We start from the raw sequence: 9,900 nt of genomic DNA, 5'->3' as shown, positions 1-9,900 counted from the left end.
AGTGGGTCTAGGGTGTCAGGTAGGGTGGAGGTGATATGGACCTTGACTAGTCTCTCAAAGCACTTCATGATGARGGAAGTGAGTGCTACGGGGAATGTAGCGTATGAGTACGACTGTGGCAGTGAGTAGGTCCAGAGACATGTTGAACAAAACCCAGTGAGTCGATGATGACTCCGAAAGCCTTTTGGAGTGGGTCTGTGGACTTTTCCATATTGAAGTCACCAAAAATTAGAATATTATCTGCCATGACTACAAGATCCGATAGGAATTCAGGAAACTCAGTGAGGAACGCTGTATACGGCCAAGGAGGCCGTAAACAGTAGCTATAAAAAGTGATTGTGTAGGCTGCATAGATTTCATGACCTAGAAGCTCAAAAGATGAAAACACAGTCATTTTTTTTTTGTAAATTGAAATTTGCTATCGTAAATGTTAGCAACACCTCCAGCCTTTGCGGGATGCGCAGGGGATATGGCCACTAGTGTAACCAGGAGTAGAGGCCTCATTTAACACAGTAAATTCATCAGGCTTAAGCCATGTTTCAGTCCGTCCAATCACATCACGATTATGATCAGTGATTAGTTCATTGACTGTAACTGCCTTGGAATTCAAGACTGCTACACTATAAGTGGTGTCAGAGGAAGGCTCTTAAAAATTGTCAAGATCCAGCCACTGGGTCATTAGTGATTGATTTGCAATAGCTCTGAGTGTCTGTTGTCTGTCTGGGCAGGCAGAAATGTTTTGACTGGTGGCCAATAACAACTACGTAGAGCACTTAGCTGTGAAGCAGGATGTCCATAGCTATAATTGAGTGCTGATTAATGGATAGGACCCAGAGCATCTGAATCTGGGGTCAGTGTTGAAAATCAATATGGACCCTAATAGACTGGCTCGCTAATACCAGAGCATCCACCCAGCCCACTGCTGGCTTGCTTTGAAACTAAGCAAGGTTGTCCTGGTTGGTCCCTGGATGGGAGACAGATGCTGGCTGGAAGTGGTGTTGGAGATTCAGTAGGAGGCAACCTTTCCTCTGATCAAAAATATCCCTGCACCAGGGCAGTGATTGGGGACATTTCCCTGTATAAGTTGCCATCTTTTTCACATGGGAAGTTAAACGGGTGTCCTGGCTCTTCTGTGGTAACTAAAGATCCCATGGCCACTTATCGTAAGAGTAGGGGTGTTAACCCGGTGTCTGGCTAAATTCCAATCTTGGCCCTCATACAGTAACAATCACGGTCACCTCTAATCATCCCCAGCTTACATTTGGCACCATTCATCGCCCCTCCTCTCCCTGTAAAACTATTCCCCAGGTCGTTGCTGTAAATGAGAATGTGTTTCTCAGTCAACTTCCCTGGGGTAAATTAAGGTTAAAATTAAATAAAAAAATAGCCGGCACGGACAACACATACACAAACACACACCACACACACACACACAACCACACACACACACACACCACACACACACACACAACACACACAAACACACAATTGGGCTATGCACTGGGTTTGTTTAGCTGCCCTTCAATTATCACAGTCATCATCATCATAATAGTCCCTATGGATGTGTCTACTGGCATGATAATGACACTTTTGACGGCTGTAAAAATACATTCTCCTATATTGCATATGGATTGGACTTATTGGGTTATGTAGCTTGTGAAATTCTATTCTCATTTAATTAATGTACAATTAATAATACATTCCCTCGTCCCATTCTGTCTTTAATATATTTTATTGAAATGTCCCATTCTGTCTTTAATATATTTTATTGAAATGTATTTTCTGGTTCCATTCTCAATATGTGACAAATTCTACCTCACACAGAGGGAAAAGACTGGCATTTGTTAAGCACCTGGGGAATTGTGCAGCCTACCTCTCCAGATCCCTTCCTTTTGCCTGCTCAAGTTATTAATTGTTTGCACAGATTGGGGGTGGGCTGAGGGGGGTAAGAGAGGGAGAGTGCTTATTGGTTTTTCAAGAGGGTTTCCTTGGCAACGTTATCTGGTTGTACACAGTCTAAGCCGGCTGCGTAGCTGGATGATTTATCTTGTAAGCGTAATATGTTCCCTTCTAACAAAAGGACCGTCTAAAAGCATTGGTATAATCAAACTTACTCTCTTCCAATGTGTTGCTGCCTCTCCTGCTGCCACAGCAAAGCAGTGCTGTTTATAGCAACAGTAATGTTGGATTGGGAGAAACTATTCTACATTTTGTAATGTCTGCAGAAAACCTCATATTTTAGCACAGACAGTCACTGTGGTAGAATGAGGGAGTGTACAACACCACCCACTCCCAACATATTTCATTTAGAATGCCAGATTGACAGTAAAGGATTCTGAAGTGGAGGTGATGTCCCAGCTGCTGAACTCTAATTAGGCATATCATCCCTTTTCCCAGTCATTCCTATTTCATCTCGTAATCCCAGAAGGAGAGCACCCCCGCCCATTTATCTACTAGTATCATCTAGTTTAGCTAGGTCAAGCGTCATGTGTTATTAGCTGACCCTGAAGCTCATACACTGTCACCTCTGACATCGCCTGTGGTGACAAGACATTTTAGTGACAAATATGTGACTTTTAAAAATGGCACCCAGGCTGCTTTTACAGTTGTTTCCTGTAGTTAGTGTATGGAGGACTATGTTAATGGYTGAGTAAGATGTTATAGTCACCCCCCAAGGACATCATCACGAGAGCCAGCCAGCAACACTTTGTACATACCACAGGAATGCAGAATGCATTGCATGAGGTGAATTATATTCAGAGAGCTGATCTTTAGTTCTGTTCCGTATGGTGGTGAAGAAGAAAATAGTGTTTAAGAATGCAGCGAGGAGAGGTCAGCGGCTGACAGGCTGGGAAGTGAGGGGGGTGAGCTGGTTTAATATCCTCTCAGCGGTGTGGATCACAGCAGACATGCAGGGAGAGAGCACACTCTCTGATCTCCTGTCAGTGAGACAAGGCTGCTATCTGTACATCTACATCAAATCAAATGTTTGAATACAACAGGTGGCGGACCTTACAGTGAATTMCTTACTTACAAGCCCTTAAACAACAATGCAGTTTTAAGAAAAATAAGTGTTAAGTAAAAAYTAACTAAACAATCGAAGTAAAAAATTATTTAAGAGCAGCAGTAAAAAAACAATAGCGAGGCTATATAGAGGTGGTACCGGTACAGAGTCAATGGGGCACCGAATAATTGAGGTAATATGTACATGTAGGTAGAGTTAAAGTGACTATGCATAGATAATAACCAGAGAGTAGCAGCAGCGTAAAAGAGGGGGGGAAGAAGCTATTAAGAAGCCTTRTGGACCTAGACTTGGTGCTCCGGTACCACTTGCCGTGCGGTAGCAGAGAGAACAGTCTATGACTAGGGTGGCTCTGGAGTCTTTGATAATCTTTAGGGCCTTCCTCTGACACCGCCTGGTATAGAGGTCCTGGATGGCAGGAAGCTTGGCCCCAGGGATGTACCGGGCTGTACCCTCTGTAGTGCCTTGCGGTCAGAGGCCGAGCAGTTGCCATACCAGGCAGTGATGCAACCATTCAGGATGCTCTCGATGGTGCAGTTGTATAACTTTTTTTGCGGATCTGAGGACCCATGCCCGAATCTTTTCATTCTCCTGAGGGGGAATAGGCTTTGTCGTGCCCTCTTCACGAATGTCTTGGTGTGTTTGGACCATGATAGTTTGTTAGTGATGTGGACAACAAGGAACTTGAAGCTCTCAACCTGCTCCACTACAGGCCCGTCGATGAGAATGTGTTCGGTCCTCCTTTTCCTGTAGTCCACAATCATCTCCTTTGTCTTGATCACGTTGAGGGAGAGGTTGTTGTCCTGGCACCACATGGCCAGGTCTCTGACCTCCTCCCTATAGGCTGTCTCATCGTTGTCAGTGATCAGGCCTACCACTGTTGTGTCATCGGTAAACTTAATGATGGTGTTGGAGTCGTTCCTGGCCATGCAGTCATGAGTGAACAGGGAGTACAGGAGGGGACTGAGCACACACCCCTGAGGGGTCCCAGTGTTGAGGATCAGCGTGGCGGATGTGTTGTTACCTACCCTTACCACCTGGGGGCGGCCTTTCAGGAAGTCCAGGATCCAGTTGCAGAGGGAGGTGTTTAGTCCCAGGATCCTTAGCTTAGTGATGAGCTTTGGGGTCACTATGSTGTTGAACGCTGAGCTGTAGTCAATGAGTAGCATTCTCACATAGGTGTTCCTTTTGTCCGGATGGGAAAGGACAGTGTGGAGTACAATAGAGATTGGATCATCTGTGGATCTGTTGTGACGGTATGTGAAATGGAGTGGGTCTAGGGTTTCTGGGATAATGGTGTTGATGTGAGTCATGACCAGCCTTTCAAAGCAGACGGCTACAGAAGTGAGTGCTACGGGTCTGTAGTCATTTAGGCAGGTTACCTTAGTGTTCTTGGGCACAGGGACTAGTGTTCTGCTTGAAACATGTTGGTATTACACACACAGTCAGGGACAGGTTYAAAATGTCAGTGTAGACACTTGCCTGTTGGTTAGCGCATGCTCAGAGTACACGTCCTGGTAATCCGTCTGGCCCTGAGGCCTTGTGAATGTTGACCTGTTTAAAGGTCTTACTCACATCGACTAAGGAGAGCGTGATCACACAGTTGTCCGGAACAGCTGATGCTCTCATGCATGTTTCAGTGTTACTTGCCTCGAAGCGAGCATAGAAGTAATTTAGCTCGTCTGGTAGGCTCGTGTCACTGGGCAGCTCGAGGCTGTGCTTCCCTTTGTAGTCTGTAATAGATTCCACAGCAGCTCAGCCTCTCACAAACTGGATACTCAAATTAGCCCTGGCTGGCTACTCACCCTGCAGATCACAGACCCAGACACCAGACCTGTGGGGTAAAATAGTATTAGTTTTCTTTCAATTTCATTGATATTTTAATTGACTGAGCCTGTCTGGCCAGGCTGGGTGGGTTTGTTCTTTTGGTGTCTATTTCATTGGTGCAATTGTGCCCAGGCAAGGTCATTCAAACTCAGATAAAGTATTTGAAAGAAATCAAATCCTCTTTGAATCCAGGTTTCCTGAACCCTGCCAGACAGTGCACTTACTATTGCAGTCTTTTACATAGTGATTTGTGCTCTTAATCTGCACCTCTGCTGGACTCAATTACAAGTGATCAACCTCCAACAACATGTTAGCAGGAGGGTATAATGGCGATGGGACAAAAAAAACTGCCTTGGCGACATAATGTGATGCGTTTACTTTTTCCTCATCGAGATTGGATTCATATCCGTTATTACCATGGTGATGTCAGTGATAAATCTGTGTTTGTACATGCGTGTGTGTGTATGCGTGCATGTGGGCTTGTCCATGTGTGTCCATACACTGTGCAGTATCATCACCCTGAGTCGCCACAGTATGGGTCGCAGGTCAGGGTGGTGATGGATTCGTATGGGGCCATCCCTCTCCCTCCAAGGCCCCCTGGATATGACAGCAGCCCACCCCAGGCTATTTCGAACCAGGCAATTAGAGTGCCCTGTCTTTCCTTCCCTCTCCATGCCGCACACGTACTGCTGTCCAGCACCACAGATTGAGACCTCCCTGGTCCCGCAGGCCTACCCATCATGTCTACTCTAAGTTGGTTCGATCGGGCTGCAATATGAAGGGTGATGGGGGGTTGGTTTTCCTGGGTGATTTTGCTGACCTCAGGAGAAAGATTGTATAAATAGTTTTCATGTCGGAACCAGTGGGTCCAGGGGACKGAGAGGGGTCAGAGAGTAGACATGATCAGAGAGAAGAGACTGTGGGGCACTAGACCATTAGATCTGACAGACAGAGAATTGGATGGGGTGGAGGGCTCTAAGGAAGAGTCACTCTAAAGGAATCTGCACTGTATACAAATAATCCTAGACAGGACCATGTATGGAAACCTGTTAGGAATCTGTGACTTATTTATTTGCCAGGCATACATAGGTAATTGAACCCAAGTGGTGTTAGAGGCCAACCCATGTACACATATCCACGTCACAACCCTATTTCAAGGATAAAGGTTTAGGAAAGCTGACAGTTGTGACAATTTGAAAAAATACAGATGTAGGATTTTAATTTGACCAGTATAGTTGCCGCAAAATATTCCTGCACCAACAGGGTTTGAATGTGTCCATAATGTTGCTTGATCGGTGGTTAGGCTATAAGATGGCCAAAATTAGGCTACATGAAAAGTCCAATACTGTTAGTAATATAACTGTGTGTTAGTGTGTGTTTTCAGTGAATTTATGTAAATTACGACGCTCATCTGCATTTCCTGCAGCACAGTAACATTCTCAGCAACAACAGAGTGATCAAATTAAGATCATACATCTCTATATAGTAGGTAGGCTAGCCAGACTTGAAAAGGAAAAGAAAAGAAGAGAAATCACCTCCCCTAGTTCTGATTTAATCTAATTCTTTTGAGGAGTGGAATCTAGCATCTGCACCCTATAACCAGTACCCTAATGATTTACCTGCCTCTGTGTTTTGTGTGAWAAGGTTATTATCTGGTCTGGAATCACCCCTGTACATGCTAGAAACAGTAGATAGAAAAATAAGTATCTTAATAATTGTTTTCACAGATGAAAAATAATTGTCTCGGAGACCAAAATGCTAATTCCTACTTCAGAATTAGTCACACACACAGTTGACATGCAAGCTGTCACAATATGCAAAAGTTAGTGTTCCACCTTGTAGAAAAAGGCTCTAGCTGCTATTCATGAACCTTTTGAGGAACTCATAACAGGTAAGAAAATACAAATTTTTGCAAAAACTAGACACATTTTCCCTCTCCTCTACCTGTTTTTACATGACCACTTTCTCCAACTTCATGAATAAAGAACTGTTTGCTTGGCACAGCTGATGAGAAGTGTCGTACAAATGAATGTGCCTGGCAATGATAAATAATGTATATAATTAAAGCCCCTCATCTCGTCAATGATGGAATGAGTCTATCTGCTTAGTATTGGCTAGTTGTAAACTCAGCAAAAAAAGAAACATCCTTTCACTGTCAACTGCGTTTATTTCAGGAAACTTAACATGTGTAAATATTTGTATGAACATAAGATTCAACAAGACTACTGTCTGTAAGCTGTTAGTGTCTTAACAACCGTTCCACAGGTGCATGTTCATTAATTGTTTATGGTTCATTGAACAAGCATGGGAAACAGTGTTTAAACCCTTTTCAATGAAGATCTGTGAAGTTATTTGGATTTTTACGAATTATCTTTGAAAGACAGGGTCCTGAAAAAGGGCRGTTTCTTTTTTTGCTGAGTTTATAAGGGCCAACTACTGCAGGTAAGTTAATTCATCAAGCAGGAATGCCATTTCAAGACCTGCAAGTCTACCAGAGTAATAAATGTTACTGTTGTACGCCAATTCGTGTTGAGCCATTCCTCTACCGTGTGGTCTGTTATTTCCAAAATGACTTTCAGTAGAACATAACAATGTAGCAGTCTTTCTGATGACCTTGTAGGCCTGCAGAGAATCAGGAATGTGTTTAGACAGGCAGCCCAATTCAATTTCTGAAAAGATCTCATTTCAAAAGATCTGATGTGATTGGTCAAAAGAGAATGCGTAAACGCAGCCGGGAGGCTGAATGGAAATACTAGCAGATCTGTGCACATTTGACCATCAGCTGGATGTGTTAGGTATCAGGATCATTTAGGTTCAAACAAGAAATCACTTCCAGTACTATGTGTTCATACCATGTGTGGTATGTGTAAACAAAGGGGACATAGAATTACAGGAACATCATCTCCCCCTGGTACCTTTGATATTTTTTCAGGCAATAATACAAAGGAATTCCTATTGTTTTAAACTTTGGGCCAGATTCCAGCTGAACCTCCCCCAGAAATGTTTATGCAGTGTTTGTTTGCCCAACAACTGTTCACAGACACATTCCCATTTGTCCATGCCTAAGTTCTGAAAACTGGAGGCATTTAGTTGTAGTGTGAAGTGAGTTTGGTATAAAGTGACACTTCTGTGATTATATTTGAAAATATTACCTATAGCAACAAGGTAGGTTGACTACAGTTCCTATAGGGAAAAAGTATGTTATATGCTATTGTGCGAACACTGCAATGCATGTTTGATTGAATATTATCTTACAATCTCTGCTATACATATTAAAGTAGAAATGCATACAACCCCATGCCTCCCCTCTTACTAATGATTTAAGAACTCTGTACGAAATGAATGTTTTTTTCTGCTGTGATTCCTAGCATCACTCATTTTAATAGCTGGAGCTCCAGCAGTAATAGAGCTCAGATGAATGACAGCGTTCTGTTTTTAGCTCGCTTCTCTGTGGGGTGAACAAACGTCAGGGGAACATTACCATGGAGACTGCCAGGGAAAATGTCCCATTTATAAGAAGGGAAGTATGTTTGTTTTAATGTGATTAGGATTGTTGTCAGAGGAAATATTCTGTCTATTCCCACCAAATCGCCTTTTCTAAAAATGTATTTTTGCTGTTATGGCCAGTCTGAGCATTGTATAGGATTGTTGTGGAGGAAGCAACACAAGCCTAGGAAAGGGACAAAAGTAATCTGCTATAAATGATGCATCTGACGGGTAGAGGAGGGGTAGCACATTTTAAATCTGTTTAAGTTTTTAGGCTCTTCTGAAGTTCATATTGTTTTTTCTGGGATCCTCCCCTGCCACAGAATATCCCTGTGATAACCTTCCCTAGGAGTTCGTTATTCCCTCCAACTATAGGGAGCGTATCACATGGCCTGCCCACAAATGACTTGCTAGCTCTGTTGTACTACCAGTCTAGGATTTTGACTAGGATTAGGGTTGAACCAGGGTGTGGACATGAAGTTAGGGTTAGGATTAGGGTTTTGGCTAGGGTTGGGGTTGAACCGGGGTGTGGACATGAAGCTAGGGTTTTAGGATTAGGGTTTTGACTAGGATTAGGGTTGAACCGGGGTGTGGACATGAAGCTAGGGTTAGGATTAGGGTTTTGGCTAGGGTTGGGGTTGAACCGGGGTGTGGACATGAAGCTAGGGTTAGGATTAGGGTTTTGACTAGGATTAGGGTTGAACCGGGGTGTGGACATGAAGCTAGGGTTAGGATTAGGGTTTTGGCTAGGGTTGGGGTTGAACCGGGGTGTGGACATGAAGCTAGGGTTAGGTTAGGATTAGGGTTTTGACTAGGATTAGGGTTGAACCGGGGTTGGACATGAAGCTAGGGATAGGATTAGGGTTTTGGCTAGGGTTAGGGTTGAACCGGGGTGTGGACATGAAGCCTAGGGTTAGGGTTAGGATTAGGGTTTTGACTAGGATTAGGGTTGAACCGGGGTCTGGACATGAAGCTAGGGTTAGGGATAGGATTAGGGTTTTGGCTAGGGTTAGGGTTGAACCAGGGTGTGGACATGAAGTTAAGGGTTAGGATTAGGGTTTTGGCTAGGGTTAGGGTTGAACCGGGGTGTGGACATGAAGTTAAGGGCTAGGGTTAAGATTAGGGTTTTGGCTAGGATTAGGGTTGAATCAGGATTTGGATATTAAACTAGGGTTCTCTTTCTGGTAGTCCGTCGGTTTTGACGATGGCGACTCGTGCACTAACTGGTTTATTGTGGGTTCTTGAATGACTCAGGAGTCTGAGTTTTGAAGGAAAGATGTGCTTTCGTTGGTGTTGTTGGTCCGGTTGTGAGGGAATGACGATTTTCTCTGGTTGCAGTGAAGGTTCTATTTTCTTTAATCTTGGTGAACATCATTTTTTTGTTAGGTAAACTTATTGGGTATATATTTATTCTGTACATATGAAAGTGTGTGAGTGAGTGGACCAAGATCACGCTCAATAGTAAAATGTCAGTCTCCATATCTTTTCTTTGAATAATTTCTCTCTCTCTCTCTCTCTCTGTCTCTCTCTAGTGCACATATGCACATACACACAGGGCTAGGGTT

Source organism: Salvelinus sp. IW2-2015, linkage group LG23, assembly GCF_002910315.2.
Source record: "Salvelinus sp. IW2-2015 linkage group LG23, ASM291031v2, whole genome shotgun sequence".
In the NCBI taxonomy this organism is placed as follows: Eukaryota; Metazoa; Chordata; class Actinopteri; order Salmoniformes; family Salmonidae; genus Salvelinus; species Salvelinus sp. IW2-2015.
The sequence above is the reverse complement of the archived record's forward strand: the minus strand, read 5'-3'. Positions refer to the sequence as shown.